This window comes from Rhinolophus hipposideros (genome assembly GCF_964194185.1).
Source record: "Rhinolophus hipposideros genome assembly, chromosome: 26".
In the NCBI taxonomy this organism is placed as follows: domain Eukaryota; kingdom Metazoa; phylum Chordata; class Mammalia; order Chiroptera; family Rhinolophidae; genus Rhinolophus; species Rhinolophus hipposideros.
Window position 1 is genome coordinate 24609385 of NC_138072.1, and position 20299 is coordinate 24629683.

The 20299-nt window shown below is 47.8% G+C and overlaps 1 protein-coding gene across 6 annotated transcripts in view; it reads left to right on the top strand.

The window, feature by feature from the left end:
- SIPA1L2 (signal induced proliferation associated 1 like 2) overlaps window positions 1-20299 on the top strand; it is a 206995-nt gene that overhangs the window by 51834 nt on the left and 134862 nt on the right. Inside the window, exon 1 of one of the 6 annotated variants that reach the window (XM_081038991.1) lies at window positions 13675-13783. The exons of the other annotated variants lie outside the window; for them this stretch is intronic. The gene's annotated coding sequence lies outside the window, so the exon portion shown is untranslated. Of the gene's footprint in view, window positions 1-13674; window positions 13784-20299 lie in introns of those variants that run through there. 6 annotated transcript variants of the gene reach the window in all.

A 20299-nucleotide genomic window follows, 5' to 3' on the forward strand; every position in this document is an offset into this window, starting at 1 on the left:
AAAACATTTACAGTGCCATATGATAAAGATGTAGTTCTGTATATTCCCTTAGTGAAAGGCTGCTAACACCATTCTCAGCTCGTGAACCTGAAAGCCACAGGGCTTTTCACAAAGCACATTGTAATTTTGTAAGGTAAATCTCAGCATGGTTTGTTTTCTTTCCTGTATTTGCTTTTATTAAACATTTCTCTGGAGGAAATATCAGTGGAAGATTTCATAAAGGAAACATGCAGTAAGGAACAATGGATAGCGTGAAGATTTTGATTCTGAAGTAAAATAACTGCTTTTCCTCGATAAAAACACTTTCCTTGGTAATTAGCCATGTCTGATAGGAGCTGACATGGAACCATCCTTCTGAGGGGCACTCCACACTCACACAGCCCGTGGACGTCCCACTCCTGTGTCCAGGAGGCTGTAGGATCTTGGGTCATTGGGTCCTCTTCACACCAACAGAAGTGAAGGCACAGTGGCCATCCATTCCGTGAGCTGTTTATTTAGAGAGAAAGGAGTAGAGAGGCTACATATGCAGTGAGATGTGTTGTTTTTATATTTTATGACCTACTAATAATTGTGACAGGGACCTAGGATCAGCCCCTTGGATTCTGTCCCTACTCTGTGTCCTGATGATAATAGCTAGCGGTTGTGAGTGCTTTCTATCCTAAGCCCTTGGCAGGTACCCTCTCCTGTGACTGACTGTCTGACCTGCCCGGCAGACAGATGCAGGCTTTCCAAAGACAGAGATGCTCGAGAGGCTTGTCCGAGCTGCGCCATAAGTGCTGCCTGTGGAGTCCGTGGATGCTAGCACCCGATGTGCTGGGAGCCCCTGCTGGCCCCGATGTGCTTGCAGAACAACATCTGGCAAATGGGCTTGGTGAAAATAGTAGGATTTAGTGACTACGCGATAGAACCTTCATTTTAAATTGGATGGCAGCAGGTTGTCAGATTATTACTTAATGTAATGTAAAAGATTTACTTAATCTTTTATGTGCCACAGTTTTGATATTGGCAAAATGGAGATAACAATCTATTGAAAGATTTTTATCTGAATTCAATGAGGCAATGCTTGTTATAACTGATGTAGCTCTTTTATTTCCTTTTGATTCTATCTGAAAATGAACTAAAGTCAATTGGAAAGACACTGTTATTCTCCCATCTCAGCTTTGTCCTGACCCCACAGTAAAATTCCAAGGTAGAATCCTTCTTTTCATACATATATGGAGGAAAGGAAAAGCAAATGCTAAATAGAAATTGAGTATTGAGAAGGAATTTTACAACCCTGTTTCCCCGAAAATAAGACCTAGCCAGACAATCAGCTCTAATGCATCTTTTGGAGCAAAAATTACTGTAAGACCTGATATTATATTATGTTATGTTATGTTATGCTATGCTGTGTTATATCATATTGTATTATTTTGTAAAATAATTTTGTAAAATAAGACCAGGTCTTGTATTAATTTTTGCTCCAGAAGATGCATTAGAGCTGATTGTCCGGCTAGGTCTTATTTTTGGGGAAACACGAATTTAGGTTTTAATTTTTCATAACCTTGTGATCGTATCTGAGCATCTTGGTAGCTGCGTATTGTGAGATGTGTTTCCTTCTGCCCTGATCCAGGTGGGGAGACGAGGAGCACCCTTGGCCTCTGGCGGCCCATCCTCTGCAGGCTTAGTCCCTGGTATCCACCCTCCCTGCCCGTTTTTCTTGCCTACCTCTCAGCTGGGCCATGGACCTTACGTGGCCTAAAAGCCTTTGTTGTTTTAAGCATGGTTCTCAGCCCTGGCTGCCCATCTGAATCACCTGAGAAGCTTTTAAAAACACCAATACCTATTATGTAAAACTGATATTCAAAAACTGACTTTCTGAACCTATATTTTTAAACACTTTCCCCAGGTGATTCTGATCGGCAGTGAAGATGGGGAACTTGAGAGGCCCAGACTCAGTCAGTGTTATAATGTTCGTTCCAGGGAGGGCAGAAAGACCTCTTAAAAGTGGCGGTCCCACAGATGTGTTGCTCAGTTCCCTCCTGCCCCGCCCTGGGCTGTGGCAGGTCTGCTGTGGGCTGTAAGGTCTGCTGTGTTCAGACAAGGTGAGGGACCTGGACACCTCCAGGTGGGGAGGTGGCCACAGGGGCTTAGGCACAGCCTGCGAGGACCCCTGGAGTCCGCCACCCTTCTATCTGTTGCTTGGCAGGGTCCTATGTAGGAATTATTCCTCGGCGTGACCTGCCTTCCCAGCCGTACTATTTTTAGGCGCAAACCCACACAATAGGTTTATAAAAGGCTATTGAACCTTTTGAGGCTGCAGGATTTTGCCGACAAGGGCTGAGTTACAAGTAGGCTCTCCCGCCTCACAGTTCAGCCATGTAGGATTTTTTTGTTGTTTCTTCTTTAGAAAGTGGATGAATAGCTGAAAAATACAGTGGTTTGGCGTCTGATGGGCGATGGCAGATGTCTACGAGCCTCTACCCATGTCCTGGTTTCCAGACATGTCGCTTCGCAGGTGTTTGTTAGGTTGCTAATTTTTGTCTCTTCTTGTTTTCCTTTTAAAATGTGCTAAAATATGCGTAGTAGTGCTGGGGGAAGTGAACATGTGAAGTATCTTCTTTTTCTTACATCTCTGTGCTCTGTCGAAAAAGATGTTTTACTTCGCTGAGAGCATCTCCTTGTCCACTCAGCTTATTAGGTGAATTAAACAGATCAAGCCAGTACTAAATGTTATTGTAGTAGCCTGGCTGAGTTCTTACCCATTCTCAGAAATATGCATCAGCTCATTAGGGGGCAGAAACATGAGGTTCCTTGTAGTTGGACTGGAAGAACAGTCTGTCATTGTGAAATAGTGCGATGCCGTAATGTGTCCACAGAATAGATTAGATGTTATTTACGATTCTCTTCTTCCTTTTCTGTACCTCCCTCCATTCGAATGCTGTCATAGGCAGTGTATTAAAGTTACTGCTATGTAGCTTTGACTTTTTCAAGTACATATCTTCATAAAGATCATTCTCAAACTGATTTTCAGCCAGGCAGTTAGCCAAGTAAAGATTTTCTCCCACAGAGCTTAGTGAGAGGAGACTACGGGTTATCCCACCACTTCCATGGTGAATGCAGAGAGTATGGAACTCCTTCTTTCTGTTGTAGATTTATGCTTCTCCTTGGCTTTTGAAATGTGCCGTTGGGACCTGTGTCACCATAAGGCAGGCCTAACTTGTCGAGGGGAAGATGTTGGTTTTCCCAGCTCCGTTTGCACCGTGTCCCCCATTTCTCCTCCTTGGTCATTGTCTGGGTCCCTTGCCAGGGCCTGTCTCTCTGGGTCCCTTGCCAGGCCCTTGCCAGGGCCTCTCTGGGGGCCTGTCGCTGATGTAGCATCTCATCCTGGCTGATGGCACGGTTATTGTCCAGGGCCTCTCGGGAAGCCTGGGTCAGTGGGGACCCTCCAGGTGGCGGGCTCTCTGATCTCCCCTTCGCCGCCAGCCCTGAAAGGGCTTAGAATTTCCAAAGCTGCATAGCAAGAGTCACCCGAGGCCTTTGGAGATCTGTTCATTCGGGCCCACTCCACACGCTACGCTGTGGTCCCTTCACTCCTGCCCCTGGATTTTGATTCAGTTAAAGTAGGGCCGGTAAATGGAATTGTCACCAGGATCATTCTGATGCCACTGTCCTTGAGGACCGTGGACTGTCTGGGAAGCAGCTGTGCAGTTCAGAGCTTCCTTGGGTAGACGGGACAGTCAGAGCTTCACAATGACAAGTAACTTGCCCAGGGTCACACTTCAGCCCACCAGTGAGAGGTAAACGTCTGTGCCCTGCACTTGCGCTGTGTGCAGGAGGGACGACATCAGTTGTGCTGTGTATCCTGGACTCAGGCAACCTGCTGTTTTGCGCAGTCGGTTTCCTTCTTCTGTCAGTGGGACTCAGCGCTTGTCCCTGTGATGGGGAGGGACGTAGGATGAACACGTGACCTGTGTTCTTGCCCAGCGCAGGACCAAATGCAAAGGAAGTGCATATGCGATCCAGTGACTTGTGTATTGAAAGAACTGTTGTTGGACGTATTGTGTTTACCATTGTCTTGGTCTCTTGTCCATGTGGAGTGGGTGCTCTGGGCAGCTTTGCATGCTGGTGGGCTCCTTAGCAGGTTTCATTTAACAGAGCAGGTAGGGGATGGGCTGAGGCCAGCGAGTAAAGGCCTAAATATCCCTATCCTGGTCACACAGTGACTCTCTTTTACCCCAGTAGGTAATTACGTGGGGTGGGAAGAGAACATAGATGGACGGGTGGTCATTTCTGTCATTCATCAGGGAGTTCCAGGCTTTCATACTCTGACTTGATCATATTGATGTGGAGATGGCATCTCGGAGGGAACTGGCATGAGCAGGGAATGTCTGTAACCAGCTGGCCCTTTTTATACGTGAGAACAAATCTGTAAGAGTCACAGTATGTTTGGCACGCAGTGGGTACTTAATAAATATTTGATGAATGAGCACTTAATGCTTTAAAAAAGGCTCCTTTTTTATCTATTAAAACTCTAGCTCAGGATTCTAAATGTAGAATTCTAGCTGAAAAACACGCAGTGTTTTGTTTACTTTTTTCCTCCTCATAAATATCTCAGTTCTAAAACCCACAATTTTAGTGGGATGATTTACATTGCCTAATATCCCAATGTTCCATTTCGATATTTTTCCAGTCATGGCACCACTCAGGATTCTGTCCCTTTGAGAAATTACATCCACTTTGCTTACATTTCTGGCTGAATTTAGAACTTACCACCAGCTCAGCCCAGTACCAGGCAGGACCTGGTACTGCTGTGGGGGACCCCGTCGGCTGGTGGGGCCTGGCCCCTCTTCCCCTCACTGCTGCCCCCCCCCCGCCTACATCTGCCAGATGTGCAGGCTGTGGGAGCCCCAGGTTCTTCCTGCTGACTAGCTAGACCCATAGCAGCAACTTCCTTTCCATGGAAACCAGGCTGCATCGGACACCTCCCTGTATCTGAGGAGCTGTGCCCTTTGCGAGGGTCTGTGTGTGAGTACTCACTACCCTGACAGGCAGGTGGTTCAAAGAAGACCCTGAATTAAATGTGCTTTCCCAGGGGTTTTATGATAGACCAGTGGGAGACATGATCGACAGGAGCTAGGGCTTCTTTCAAGTGTTACTATTTGGTTAAATAAATCACTAATGAACAGATTGTAGATTTCCTATTAACTACTTGGTTTGGGATTTGGTTTGGGGGAGGAGGTGGTTATGGGGTTCTGTCCTTCTAGGCTGCTGGACAGGAACATGGCTGGCTGGCCACATTGCTCCCACCATCAGCACATCATAGGAAGAACTCTTTTTTTTCTTTTTTAACTCTAACTAAGGTTCTTTGCCCGTAATACAGGCAAAGTTCTAAGCTCATTCTTTTGTGGGTCCTGAAAGTCCAGCATTTCTGTGTGTCGTAGAGAGGACAGATTAGGCAGAGATAAAAGTCAAGGACGAATTGGGAAAACCATCAGGAAGGACATTTGTTTCCAGATTGATTTGCTGATGTGTAGGTACTACCCTCCCTGAATCACAGAGCTTTCATTTTCCTGAGGAGTAGATATCGTCCTCTTCTATCTGCGTTGACATCGCCTTTTGGAGGAACATTGGAGCTCATTCTAACAGTAGAGCATTTCCTGTTTTAGGGGACGGCGCACCTCGGAGACATGTAGGCTCTGCTCCAGGCTACTGCAGTAAAGCCAGTGCCACAATAAAAAACAAGTCAGGGCCTGTAAAAGTTATGTTTACACTACACAGTAGTCTATAAAGTGTGCGATAGCATTATGTCTAAGAAACAATGTACACACCTTCATTGCTCAAAAATGCTAATCGTCATCTGAGCCTTCAGTGCGTCGCCATTTCTTGCCAGGGGAGAGGGTCTCCCCTTCAGGCTGAGTGTGCCACAGGATGTGTGCCTGGTCATTGACAAGGACATGGGATCCCGCGAACCTGCGCGCCAGCTCTGCTTAGCCCCCCGCGCTCTGCCTGAAGGGGGGCAGAGGTCTACCGGGTGCGCGTGTGTTTTCGGTCGGAGCGGGGAGCCTGCAGAACTGAAGTCAGTCACTGGGTTCAGGTGAGGATGCGTCAGAGGAGAAGACTGCCAGTGGCTGAGGGTCCTTCTCCCCAAGCCAGTATTTGCTCCAGGATTCTCGTTCGTCCCTGTCCCCAGTCCCTGTCCCAAACTTTCTTTAATTATATTTACCATTAATTAGGATACAGCCGAATCTTACAGGACTCTGGGCTCTTTAAAGTTTACATCTTATTTCTAAGCTTTCTGGGGTAGACAATTAGGTGAAAGCCCAGGGCAGGTGGCCTCCCAGGTAGGGTTCTGCTGGAACAATGCTGCCGTGACTTGTCACCTTTTCCCTGAAGGCTGTTTCTTTGTTGTGGTTTACTGTCCATAGCAACTTACCTTGTTGATGTGGATATACTATTTTACTTAAAAATAATCCACCCAAATGTTTAAATATACGATTTGTCTACCGACTGGTCACGGAGCAGTCAGTGTCCCCTGGCACAGGGCGTTAGGTGCCCGTCAGCTTGGGGCTGGCTGGCAGAGGTATTGCCTTTACTGACAGTTGTGTACCTTCACTGTGCCCGGTACCTTGTTAGGCAGGGGGAGAGAATACAGACTTGGATAGATGTCTCTCCTTTCTAGATTCTCAGTCTAGTGGGAGAGACAAGCACGGAAGTACGTTGTAGTGATGTTGGCTGATGTCTGCTGGAACACAGCAGAGGACAGAGCCAGGGCTTCCCAGACACGGGAAGAGAGCATGGAAGACACAGGCGACGGAGGGCAAATGTTCCTGGGGATAATGGAGACTCGACAGTGCCTGGGCTTTGGGTTAACAGGGGCTCAGCGGTGGGAAGCGGAACGCGGGCTGAAGTCATGGCTGGTGGGCCCAGTGTGCTTCACAACTAGAGGGACACGTGGCGTGATAGGAGGAAGCACAAGGAGATTTGCAGACCCTGGACTACAATTAAACCCCTGCCCACACTCTTTGAGCCCCGATAATTATGTTATAGGGTGTCTTACGTAAAATGGAAGACTACACTGGAGCCCAGCCCATGGCAGGCGTTCACTGTCATACCCTCCCGGTCACCCTTTGTGCCTCCTGAGTCTGTGTGATAGAAATGACAGCAGTTCACCACATACCTTCCCCCTCACCTGCCAGGTACTGGGATTTGACAGGTGCTGGGCTGGCCTCTCACCTCCTTCTGTCCCATTATTTTATTGAGCTGCCTTCTGTAGTACTTTCATCTTCTTTCGCTGCTGGAGGACAGGTGGAAATTTACCTTTGTTGGGCGAAGGATCCTTTCTCCATTCTTTGTTTGTTTGTCTTTTGGGTTTTTTTTTGTTTTGGTGTCAGGAGTGGGATGCCTTTTCTGGGTCCCTGACTCTGTCCCAGAGCTGTCACAGTGCTGGCTGCTGGCTGACTTGGCCTCTGTCCTGTACTCGTTGTGATTTTAGTATCTCAGTGTGAAAAGATCGAGGGAAGTAACATGAACTTTTTAAAAAGCGTACTTTAATTTTTTGGAGGTAAATTGTCTTTATTTTTTTTGCAGACTTAAGTCTGACACTGAGGTTCATTAACTTGGAGACATTCAGCTTTGTTGTTTTTTTGGATTCCTCGTAGGAGACAGGAGCCTAGTTTTACAAAGCAAAGTTCAGAGACTCAAGTGAGATGGAAAACAGCTTCTGGTGATACCTCATTTCTTCTGACGTCATCTTGTTTCTGTCTGTTAGTTTTCCCGGACCACAGGCTTACTGGTCTGGTTCCCACATATCTGAATGAAGTGTAGGCAGCGTGAACAGCTGCCTCCTGAGTTGTGGGGAGTCCACCCACCTCAGTGTCAGCACATTTACAAAATGTAGAGCAATTTACAAAACTTATTTTCACCTGGTGTGCTGAACTGCACTGTGGCCCCACCTTGCCACGAAAGGGAGGGAAGAAAACCTTTGGAGTTCAGTCTTGCTTTTAAAAAAGTAAGTGAGATTAATTACATGATTTGGGTATCTTTGTTTAAGGAACAAGCGACAGCACCACTACCAGCAAAATCCTGGGGCTCTAACTGATGAAATGGATGCGGGGAACTTGGAGGGCCTGGGGGCAGGCAGCAAAACCCTTGCTGCTAGAAGCTCAGTTCAGTTCAGTTTATTCCCGCTGGTTTTTAGAGCAGGCAGAGGTATCAGCTGGAATAACAGTCTACACATTAAAAGTCTTTGAACAGCTCGGTGGATCCTGAATTCTTGAGGCAGATATTTCAGACTGAGCACTCATGCTATCTTTGGCCGGAATGTCACCGCTAAGGAATCCTGTGTTAGCTGTTCAGGGGCCATCCCCAAGTTTCGGTGATCCTTGAATGTTGACAGTCTTCTGGGCTAACTTGGGCTGTCTTCACTTCAAAATGCTATTCAAGGACATTGTCTCAGTATCCAGGTTGCTAGGGAAGAAACTTTTTCTGTCAGTACCCTTGTGAGTTAATACCCTGTGATGGATGGATCACCCCCGCCCCCGGTGACTTTCCTATAATGGAGAATTCACAGAATGATTTGTTCAAAATGCTTTTGGGGCTTTCTAGGACTGAGAATGTAGACTCCACTATCTCCTGCTGATATGTCCTTTTCATCCTTTCATTTGTTTGGAATTTCCAAAGACAGAGTGGGCTACTTGGTTGTTTGTTGAATCTGCGGATTTTCTGTGAAGCTGATGTCATGGTCCAGACCTTTACCCTTACATATGCTAATTATTAGATTACATTTAGCAGTTGGGGGCCTCGTGGGGGGGGTTGAAAAGGTGGATTGTACATCAGCTGTATATTAGGCCACTCTGGCCTAAATTATCATGCAGGTGAATTGTTGAATCTGAAACCTTTTCTGTCTACTTTTGAGTACAGGGTGGGAGGGGGTAACAAAACTGCAAGGTACATGTTTTGCTGGGTTTTTTAATTTGTCCCCTAGGTGCCCTTTGTTTTCTCAGGACTGCTGAGATTAGTGATGTGATTTCCAGCCCAGAAGCTTTTGAGATGTTTGTGTTGCATGTGACTTTAAAGGAAAAGCCTCTGCCATAGTTAACCAATTAATGTACATAATGTACATAAATTTATCAATTTCCGGTTAACTTACTTGCTTTTATTCCATAGGGAGTTCTGATAAGGAGGCAAGCCAAATAGTTAATAGGAAAAAGGGGACCTTTGATATCGCCAATTACAGACCATAGGTACGACGTGCAGACCCTCTTTCACTTAGACATTCATTGTTGGAAGTTATTTCCTTATTGTTATTTTAATAAAAATAACTGAATCTTTTTAGCCTGTTAGATAAAATTAAACTGACAAACTCCGTGGAATGCCTGGGTGTGCCATCCAGCTCACTAGTGACAGCTGCTCGGCCAGCGCGCACGCCAAACATGGCTGGATGCAGGTCACATTTCTAGAAAGAAAACACCCCCACGTGTGCCACAGGGTCAAGATACGTGTGCGTTACCTAAATAGCGCATGCTGGTTAAAATAAGGGAATGTTTCATTCTCCACTAGAACAGCAAACTGAAGGGAAATCTCACTGGTCTCCTGAGAAAGAATGAAAGAAACTATTTTTAGGGAAACAATGTGGAAAGTTTTCCTGCTGAAGGCTTTGGTGGAGAGCTTGGATTAAAGTCAATTTGTTAAAAATAGAACTTTAAATGTAAATATTATATTCCATAATCTGCGCTTTCAGAGCAGCCGTTTACCGGAACTTCCCCCTCTTGAACCCCTGTGCTTCATGGTCTGCGCTCCTGTCCCTGCTGAAGTCCCAGACCCTCTTGCCAGTGTTGTGCTGTGTCTTCTAGCGAACCCGCAGAGCGTCCCTCCTTTTTCCTTCTCTCCTGATTTCCACCCGTGACTGCATTTAAATGACTTTAGCGCTTGTTGGCATTTGTCTCTAAGTGGCACAGACAGGAGATCAGGATAGAAATTTAAAATTAGAATTCATCCATTTTGGTCCTTCATACTCATTGTGTGGGAAAAACGCATCTTTTCTTAGAGATGAGGTAGAACCCAATGTTGTGGGAAGATTTCTGTGTTAGTCCTGCGACCTTGGGTGGATGATAAGCCTCGTGCACTCAGGGCACGTGCGGCACGCGTCTTTCATCACGAACCACGGGGCTGCCAGTGAGTAAAGCGCGATGGAGACTTGAGTGAAAGAAACTCGGGCTACCAGAAGTTTGACTTCTGTTGATGCCTTATCTGTTCTTATTTAGAAAAATTTTACCAGTCACTCATTGATGGCTCCAGCTCCATAATGAATATAAATATGTATTTGTACTCTAGGAATTTACAGTCTCATAACTGAGACAGGAAGTACTCACAAAGTACAGAAAAGGTTCACTTTTGAAATGAGGGGGAAGAGTGGCTCTCCAGCAGGCTGTGGGACAACCCCTCTGTCTGAACCCTGGGCCGGCCCTCCCCCAGGGGCGCCTGGCCCATTCACCCCAGTAGGTAGTCCTGAGACAAGGGTTGGCACCACCGTGGGTCTGTGAGCGGTGCTGAGGACGGAGTCTCTGCCTCTACTGGTCCTGTCTCTTCCCTTCTCCGTTCTCCAGTTTTCTTCCCCTGCCTCGGCCATTGCGGTGATAACCGTCACATATGCATTTCTTTATTCAGCAAATACTGACAGATCTCAGAGTCTGTGTCAGATGCCAACTCCATGTGTCAGTGAGAGCCACGAATCTCGTCTCATGGTTTTGACTTTATACCTAAAAGAGTCAGGAAAAACATGCTGTTATGTAAGTGCATATGGAAGCATACTGTTGGTATTAATGCTGTTAATTCAAGCTCACCTTTAATCACGGCTTACACTTTTTCAGAAACGGCGCAAAACTCTTTATATAAATGAGTCCCCTCCCTGCCTTAAAAACATGCTGTTTTCAAGACAAAGTTAAAATGCCTTGGCCTGGCTTTTAACGCTCGACTCTTCAGCCTAAATTCCTAGTCTTTCCAGCTTCCGCTTCTCCTGTTCACTTACACGTGGGTCATTTGCTGCAGTCGCACCCATTTCCCTGCCCCTGTTCGTGCCTGGTATGCTGTGCCCTTCCCGGCTCTGCACACAGCGTGGCAGTGTCCTTTGGGGCTGCTCACATCTCAGCCTCCCAGCTGGGACCTGTCCTCCTTCAGCTCTTGCTGTGTGTGCTGCGTGGGACCAATTCCCGCACACGGCCTTTCCCTTGTGCTGACTTTTCAGATGCTGCCGTCTCACCCTGTTTGGTTGTTTCCCGCCCTGGGCAGCTTGGAGTGTCAGCGCTGTGTCCTCACCTTGCGCTCCTCCCAGTGCTTCCTGTGAAGCATGTGAGAAGCCTGAACTCAGGGAGTGTTTCTGATTGAAACTTCTCGTCTTCTGGATAGAGAAAGACTTGGTTCTGGGTCATCTCATTCATCTCCCTCTACGGATGAGGAAGCAGGCTCAGAGATGATGGCAGTTGGTCCAAGGCCACCCGGCTAATAGTGGAGGGAAGACGTTCTCGTTCAGGCCGTTGTTCTCCGAAACCCTCGCTCTTTGCTTCGTCTTCAGCTCTTTCCCAATCCCGTTTCTGTTGAGTTGTTCCTCAGCTACACTCTCTACGTCAGGCAGGTACCGGCAAGATGGATTCCATAATATCTCTTCCAATCTTGTCCTCTGTTTTTAACTTAAAATAGTCAAGAATATTCCTGACTGTTTTAAAGACTATTCTTGACTATTTGAAATACCATTTTGAAAAGTGTTTTTAGTGTCTGCCTGTTTTAACCCGTACGCCGCTCCGGCATCCTTGCTTACCCCCCCTGTGGAGAAGAGTTGCCCACCCAGGGTTCTGCTGTCTGCATGAGGAAGACAGGGGGTGTCAGACGCCTGGAAATGGGCCCGTAGCGGCTTTCACCATAGCAGCAGCAACAACGGCCACAGTTATTAGTGCTCGGAAAGGCAGAATCAGCTGTTTTTCCAAATGTTTTTTTGATGTGTGAAATAGTGTTTAACCGCCTCTCCGGTTGAAAATACTGCTGCCGTCAGCATGATTTCTTGTCTCAATGAAGGTGCCGCATGGACTCTTGTGAGTGGCGTTGCTGCCCGCTTAGGGTAAAGCTGCCCTGGTATTGTAATTTCTATACTGGCTTGAAAATGGAGAAGATAAAAATACCCCCCAACTGGCATAGTAATGAAGTCTGACTTGTGGATGGCTGGATAAGAACGTTCATATTTAAAACACTGAGCAGTGTAAATATTTGACTTGATATAATGTGACCATATATTCTTCACTAGCTCGTGGTTATTAAACCTTCTGTTGAGCTCTTAGACAGATGGTCTTCTGAGTAATGAACGCTCGCCTGAATACAGCAAGATGCCATTTGGTACACTGATAAGGTGGCGTTATTAATAAGTATGCCACAAAAAACATCCAGAGTGAGAGTGGGCGGCTGCAGATTAGAAACGTGCTAAGCTCCTCTGACGGATAGAGGAGAATGTCATGCCTTCCCAGGCTTCCTCAGCTGTTCTCCTTTCTGCACAGGAATGACAAAAGGGAATCAGTGCCACAGTGCACACCGTCATTGTTTGCTCAGTCTCTTCCCCAGGAATGTCTGGGCTCGCGGTCATCGACACTAGTTACCAGAATCTGTGCACCAGGGTGCCGTGAGCTAAGGGCATTGACAACAAAACGAAAATCATCAAGAAGAGACATAATAAGAACTTTTATTCTTGTATGTTTAACCTTGAAAGGTATGTTCGATGAGCAGATTTTAGTTAAAAAAATAAGGCTTAGTCATTCTCCCGTATGTGTGTCTCGAGCCCTTTGCCTTAAGCCCCCAGAATTTTCGGCAATAGCAGGACCTCACTGATGTGTAATCAGGAGGGAAGAAGTGTCTCACTGAAGTGAATTCCCCAGACAATGGACGCTCTCATCAAACACATGTCTGTCGTAATCATCAGTTATAGTTTAACTGTTTCTCAGATGTCTCATACCAACCCCGCTTCTTCAGTGGTTCTCAGTAACACCCTGCTGACTGCTTATATGCAGATGGGGTCAGATTTTAGCTGTATCTTTTCCAGAACCATGAGGATTTTGCTTCTAAATCTCTCCGTTTGGGAATAATTAGAAACAAACATTGGGAAGAATGAAACGTCATTTAAAGAGGACAGCTGTGTGAGAGCAGAAGTACTGCCGTGGACCCCCAGGAAAAAGGGGAGTCCTGGGTCAGCTGGAATGGGGGTGGGGGGCTGTGATGTGTGCGAGGCCGGCCGGAGATGGGAGGCACGGGCCTGGGGTTTTCCTGGCTGCTCTTGTCACCTCTGCTTGGGCGATTGGAGGTGTGGCGACAGCCTTGTCTGCGACAGGCACCTTGAGCTGTGTGGAGGGAAGGGTGTTGGATTGCAAGCTCAGTGACATCCAGGTCCTGTGTTTACATTTGGTATGTAAATCCTGGCCAGGGAGAGAAAACTTCTTGTTTCCCATACTCTTTCTCAAAGAACCCCCTTTGGTCGGGGTTCAAGCATCTTCAAATGCCATTACTTTTTGCTCTGGCCTAATGCTGGCCCCTTCGAATCTGCAGACGTTCCTGCTCCGTGATGTGGCACATGCGTCTGGCCACTCATCCACCTGCCTCATCTGCCCCGAGATTACTTCCCCAGCGCCAGCGTGGCCCAGGCTTCCTCTCCTGTCAGGCCTTTGCACAGGCTGCTGCTCCTGCCTATAGTCACTGCCCTTTCTTCTTTGCTGGCCTTGGGGACATCACCTCTCCGCCGGGACGTGGCTGGAACACCATCCCTTGTCACGTAAGTCCCCGCTGCTCCTGGGCAGGGAGCTGGGACCCTGGGGGATTGTGTGCACTCACGCTGTCACCACACTGGGAGGCTGATGTGTCTGTCTCCTAGGGCACAGCTGCACTGCTGAGCGTGTTCCCTGCCGTACAGGTGGTGCGTGGTAAATGTCTGTGGACATGATAAATGAATGAAGTAGACTCATTGAGCTGATCATTGTTTGGGGTTATGAAACAAATGTTTTGTCTTCTCTGAGCCTTAGCGTGGGAAGATAAATGTTCACAATACACATGCCCTGGGTTCCACACTCGTTATGACCGGAGGAAAGGGAATGCGAGGTGGGAGGCACACGCATGCGGGGAATGAGGTGGGTGTAGCCTCAGCGTCTTCCCTGGGCAGGGGGTGACTCTCCAGCTGTGTTTGCTTACCATACCTTCACCTGAACCTGCTCGTAGGGCAGCCGCAGCCGCAGCCGCAGCACGAAGCCCTCCAGCTCTCGAGTCTGCGGTGAGCAGAGTCCGTCAGAATCCTGTGACGTCAGCACGTGCGCGATCACTATAGTAACACTCACATTTCTGTTCCTTTGCTCGAGTGATCACTCGGGATCAGCTCGTCTGGAACAAGTGGTCATGTAATTACTTCTCTGGAAAATGGACTTTCTACTTTTAGGGTTAGTGTCTAAGAAGACGGGGCATCACATTTTGGGATGCCCGGGCACGTGCCAGGCCCGTCCCTAGTCTGGGCCATTCAGTCTGGCCTTTGCACACACAGGGCAAATGAGCCGCATGAGCAGAGTGGCCTGTGCCTTGGTCACAATTGGCCACCACTCCGCAGGTGAGGTTCTCTCCCAGAGCTTTAGTGTTTTGGAGAAAACTGCATGATATCGGAGGAATTTGGAAACGAGACATGTACCGGGTCAGCTTACCCACAGCAATTGCCTCACTAAATACTGTCAAGAGCCTCAGAGGAAGTCTCTGGGTGACATGGATTTGGATGAGGGTGACATTGGTTCTTCTTCCCACATGGCTCATGCTCCTGGGTTCTGTTTATCACTCCACTCTGCCCCTCCCCACCAAACTGGTCCTCAGAATGCATTTTGAAAACGATGGTTCTGGCAACACATGGGACTAGAATGAGACCTAGGATTTGTCCCTAGGGATTTCTTGATTGTCACTCAGCGACCGCCTTGCCTAGAAGGGGCTCTCATCTGGTTAGGGCTGTGTTTCCGTATCCCCTGGTAACCTCGCCAGTGACACTGCCCTCCTGTCTGGTATGTATTCCAGCTGTGTGTCCTGCATATAAAAGTCTGGTTCCTTTGGGGAGAGGGTTGGGGCACCAGTAGCTTTCATTTATTTATTTAAAGTTTTTTTCATTTAGAGAAGTGTATTCCCATGGTCCAAAAGCACAATCCGTGAAATGTTACCCGCGCACTCTCTGCCCTGCCGGGCACTCTCCCTTCCATCTTGTGCTGTCAGCTTGTCGCGCATCCTCCCAGAGACGCATTCAATGGATGGATGCTGGTAGCCTGTGTCCGGCCCTAGGATGGAAGCATATACGCAGCGCTTAGCAGTGCTCGGTGCATGCTTCTGAACGGCTTCAGCTTTGCATGAAAAGCAAGCTGGTTTGGAAAAGGGCATTTGTTGACCTTTCTAGTTAGAGGAGACCAGGTGGCTTCTGGCTGGCAGAATACCTGCAGTCTTCAGAAGGGTGGGGTAATCTTGGCACCTGATACCACAACAAAAAACTCTCACGCCCGCAAAACCTTTCTTGACTAACCCGAAATCTGAGTCTCCTTTTTCACGTTTCCTTAGAATTTGTGTGATTTTCTGATAGAAGATTCCAGACCGTTCTTTTCTCTTGCCCTGCTTCTCAGGGCGCTGGAGAGAGCCTCCCACCGCGTGTCCGTGTCTGACTGGCTGCTCACATCCTCTGAGGACGCCAGAGCTCAGCAGTCGTGGGCTGTAGCCACGACTGGTTCCTTTGTAACGTACGTCATTTCCTGTGTCTTTTATTGCTGTCTAACTCTTCACAACTGGACAGCAAGTTGAGGACAACTTAGGCTTTTGTACCCTCCACATTTTAAAGCAGGGTACTCTTAGGGTAAATAGCGGTTCAGCAGTGCATCTTTGTTGAGGGGTAGGTGTTTGAGTGCCGGTCCTCTCGCCACCTTCCTGGAGGTGACTCTTTCCTGGATGTCCCGTAACATGTACACCCCTAGACCCTGATTTGGGCCTCCTCCTGATGGTTACTGTCTCTGCTCTCTCCTGTCTCATCCTGCTTTTCACTCAGCCACACATTCACTCATCTATTCAATAAGTAGTGCAGACCCCGTGTGACACTTAGTTTTCTGTGTCAGCTTGGCGGCTCTAATACCCACTTACCACTCAAGCGCCCTGGTCTGAGCGCCGCTGAGTAGGAATTCTGTGGATGAGATTCACTCTACAATCCAGTGACTAAGCAAAGGGGGCGCTCTGGGTGGGCCTCACGCAGTCAATTGAAAGGCTTTAGGAGCAAAACAGGTTTCCCTGAGGAAGAAGAAATTCTGCCTGGATGGCAGCCTCAGCTCTTGTCTGAGAGTTTCTAGTTACGTGTGTAAACCAAGTCCTGCCCTCCCCCTTCTTCTATGCCTCGCCCTCGCTGGCCCACTCCCTACACACACACACTCACACGCTCACATGCACACCCACTCACACACACCCACTCACACACACACGCACGCACACACTCACACGCTCACATGCACACCCACTCACACTCTCACTCTCACACCCACTCACACACACGCTCACACGCACACCCACTCACACTCACACACTCTCACACCCACTCACACGCACACCCACTCACAGACACACTCACTCACATATACCCACTCACACACACCCACTCACACTCTCACACGCACACTCACACACACACACACACACAGAATACTGGTTCTGTTTCTGTGGCCCCTGGCAGTACCCTGACTGACACCTGCTGGAGACAGCATTTTAGGAAGCGTCCAATTTGGCTGTGTTGCTGATTGACAGTCTCCATTGCCTGCTAACGCACCCAGCACTAGCGTGAAATACAGAGTCTAAACCATCTGCTTTAAGTCCCTTCTCCAGCCTCATTCGCTTCTCTCGGAACCCTGGTCCTCTGTGCTGGCCATCCACGCCCCACCCCTTCCCTGTGCTCTCACCCCTCCACGCCCCGCCCCTTCCCTGTGCTCTCACCCCTCCACGCCCCTTCCCTTCCCTGTGCTCTCACCCCTCCACGCCCCGCCCCTTCCCTGTGCTCTCACCCCTCCACGCCCCTTCCCTTCCCTGTGCTCTCACCCCTCCACGCCCCGCCCCTTCCCTGTGCTCTCACCCCTCCACGCCCCGCCCCTTCCTTGTGCTCTCACCCCTCCACGCCCCGCCCCTTCCCCGTGCTCTCACCCCTCCACGCCCTGCCCCTTCCTTGTGCTCTCACCCCTCCACGCCCCGCCCCTTCCCTGTGCTCTCACCCCTCCACGCCCCGCCCCTTCCCTGTGCTCTCACCCCTCCACGCCCCTCCCCTTCCCTGTGCTCTCACCCCTCCACGCCCCTCCCCTCCCCTTCCCTGTGCTCTCACCCCTCCGTTTAGTCCCTCTCTCCCCTCCCCTCCCTGCATCCAGCCCCGCAAGCCTCCTGCTTGTCCTTGGGCCCCACTTAGGTTTCCCTCCTTGTGAGAACCTTCCTGACCAGCATACCTCTGACAGTTGGCCGTTTTCTTCTGGATGCTTTCATGAGCAGTGTGCACGTCTCTTTCATGATAGCTACACACAATTTTAACTGTTTGCACACCTCTTTGCTATAACACATACTGTTTCGGGAACCGAGTTTCTGTCTTTTACAATGCCCACTGCCTCACATAGTTCCAGAACTGAGTAAACATCAGTGAAGGAGTGGAACGGGCTGTTTCCCTGAGTGCACTGCTCTGTAATTCTGCGGGGCTGTGTCTGTTTTCCACGCAGAGTACGTTAGCAGGTCTTGCTCACACCTGCCACCTCCTCGCAGAGCCCAGGGCTGTCGCCTGGCTGGGGGTATTACTAGCTGCTGTCAGTGACTGCTGGCTGGGCACAGTCTTCTGTTCAGTCTTTTACTCTTACTAGGTGACGTGGGAGGTTTATACACTGTATTGACGTTACAAAGGAGAAGCGGGCCATGGAAACCCTTTCGTAAAGTAGATGGCAAACGGTAGTCAGAGGGCAGAAATCTCCAAATAACAGGGGCTTTTTAGAGTTCTCCTTCCCCTCTCTTCTCAGCGCAGTAGAAAGATCTTTCATCAAGAGCTGAGATATGTTTTTGAGGTGAAAGGGACTTCTTTACATGCAAAAGGAAGGTTGTGATCTGTGTTCAGCTGACTGCCAATATCCTGGGAAATGCAGAATGTGTTTTCCTAGTCTCCTAATCGGACACACTTTATGTAACTAAATCACTCTAGCTTCTGTTAGGCTCAAGATTTAAACAGGGCTCTGGGTCTACTGGAAGATAAAATGGCTCTTTTGTGTTTGCGATCTGAGTATCCAGATGGAGTTACAGTTTTCAGTGTAGTGGCAACAGGGTTGCTGACGATGCTTACAGCAATGACACCAGAAGGAAGCAAGAAGGAAACTCCTGCTCAGCCTGTGAATAATGTACATTCTAAAGTGTTGTCTAGTGTGTTTGCGTGATAACTAGCTCTTAAAGGAAGCCACAAGGACTTATTAGAAGGACTAATGTAGATCTTTATTTACTGACATGGAAAGAAGCCATTGATAAATTAATTTAAAGGTAGTATGGTATAATTACATTACTGTTGAATTGTAAACATTTAAATAATTACATGTGAATTAGAAAACTGGAAGGTGATATATATATATGTGTATATCACACACACACATACACATACACACGAGTATGACTCTTAATAGTTAAGAAAATTTCCCCTTTTTTTTGACAGCTCAAATATTTGTTTAATCAGTTCTTAAGCTTTATCAGAATAAAAGCCATTAATGATTTTTCAGTTTTTTGGTAGGGAGAACAGTCCAAGGACAAAAGTCCAGAACAAATAGACAAAAATCCCAGCATCTGTAAGGGTGGTACTATTATGTCTGGTTACTTATTTTCTTATTCCGCATATTTTTTTATAGATAAGGAGATTACTTTTATAATTAAAAACAAAGCCAACAATGGTTTTTTTCTGGCATTTGGCACCCACACAGAGCCTGTTACATATTTGAGTCAACTGCTTTAACTTAAAATTTTAAATCACATGCCAAAAATAAATAAGCAATGTGTGTAAGAAGTTAGAAACTGGATTCCCCTGTTTGGGGACCCAATTTAAGTCCACGTGGAAGACTTGGTTCCTCTTTTCAGTGACATGGCAGGGAGCTTTGTAACAGTTCGCGCTTCATGAATTGCTGAGTCGTCTGGTCAGAACCATCCAGCTTGAAAGTTGCCATCAGGCGTCTTGTACGTTTCACGCACTCTGGCAAATGGAAATACCCTGTTTTAATGTGTGGTTGGCTGCTTTGCTGCTTCTGTAACCATCTGCTTAACTTGGCTAATTTTTCTCAGGGAGAAAGATACGCAAAGGAGCACACAGCCTGTGGCTGGGCCTGTCCTGTATGAGGCCTGATAACCATTCCCTTTAAAGCCTCCATGGGCTCTGTCCAGAGGGTAGTGGCTTCACGCCCACAAACTGGGAGTTCTGCCTCAGAGAAGGGGGTCTGTTTTAGGAGCTTCGTTGATTGAGATCAGAGCATAATGAGAGTATTTGGGGCACCTTCTAGTGTTTATTTCTCGTTTCCTGTAAGAGGACTTGGTACCGTTACCCTGCATTAGGTAGGGGCCTTTTATTTGACAGTGAAATAGGTGACTGGGGTGGCCGAATTCTTTTTACTTGGTCTCTGGGGTCTTGGACACAGACATGAGGTGGACGAGGGCCAGGATGTGCGTTTTCTCCTGGGCAGAGGGGCAGGGCTCAGGGTTTGAAGGTTCTGAAGGTCGTTCTGGTTGTGCAGACGATGGCAGTTGGGTGCGCTGTACAACGGCATGACAAAAGAATCCCGTGCCATATGTAAGAAAGTGTCTGTAAAGGTGGACTTTGGGTGCAGTGAGTCAGTGTACGTTGCACCGGTGGACAGGAATAGTTCCTGACAACTGAAATGCCCCCCTTTTCAAGTATGGCCTGGCTGCAGCCCCGACTGCAGGCAGCAGATTAAGTCAGAGACTAACTGCAGTAGCTCTCTTTATGTTAGTATCTGTGAAATGGTTTTATTGCAGATGAAGTAACTACGAAGTGAAATGTGCCTGCCTCAGGCCGTCTGGAAATTTCTGGACAGCCCAGAGAGACTCCCCCCGGGTACACACATAGGTGGGAGCAGTGCAGTGCTGTGTATATATCATAACTTGAAATCGTTACAGCCTCAACTACAAATGCCAGGTAGTCCGAGGACATTTTTATATAGCAGATGTGGTGTGACAGAAATGAAAACATTCTGTGTCTTCTGCTATGAGTGTGGGATGGTATTTTTTAAATTAT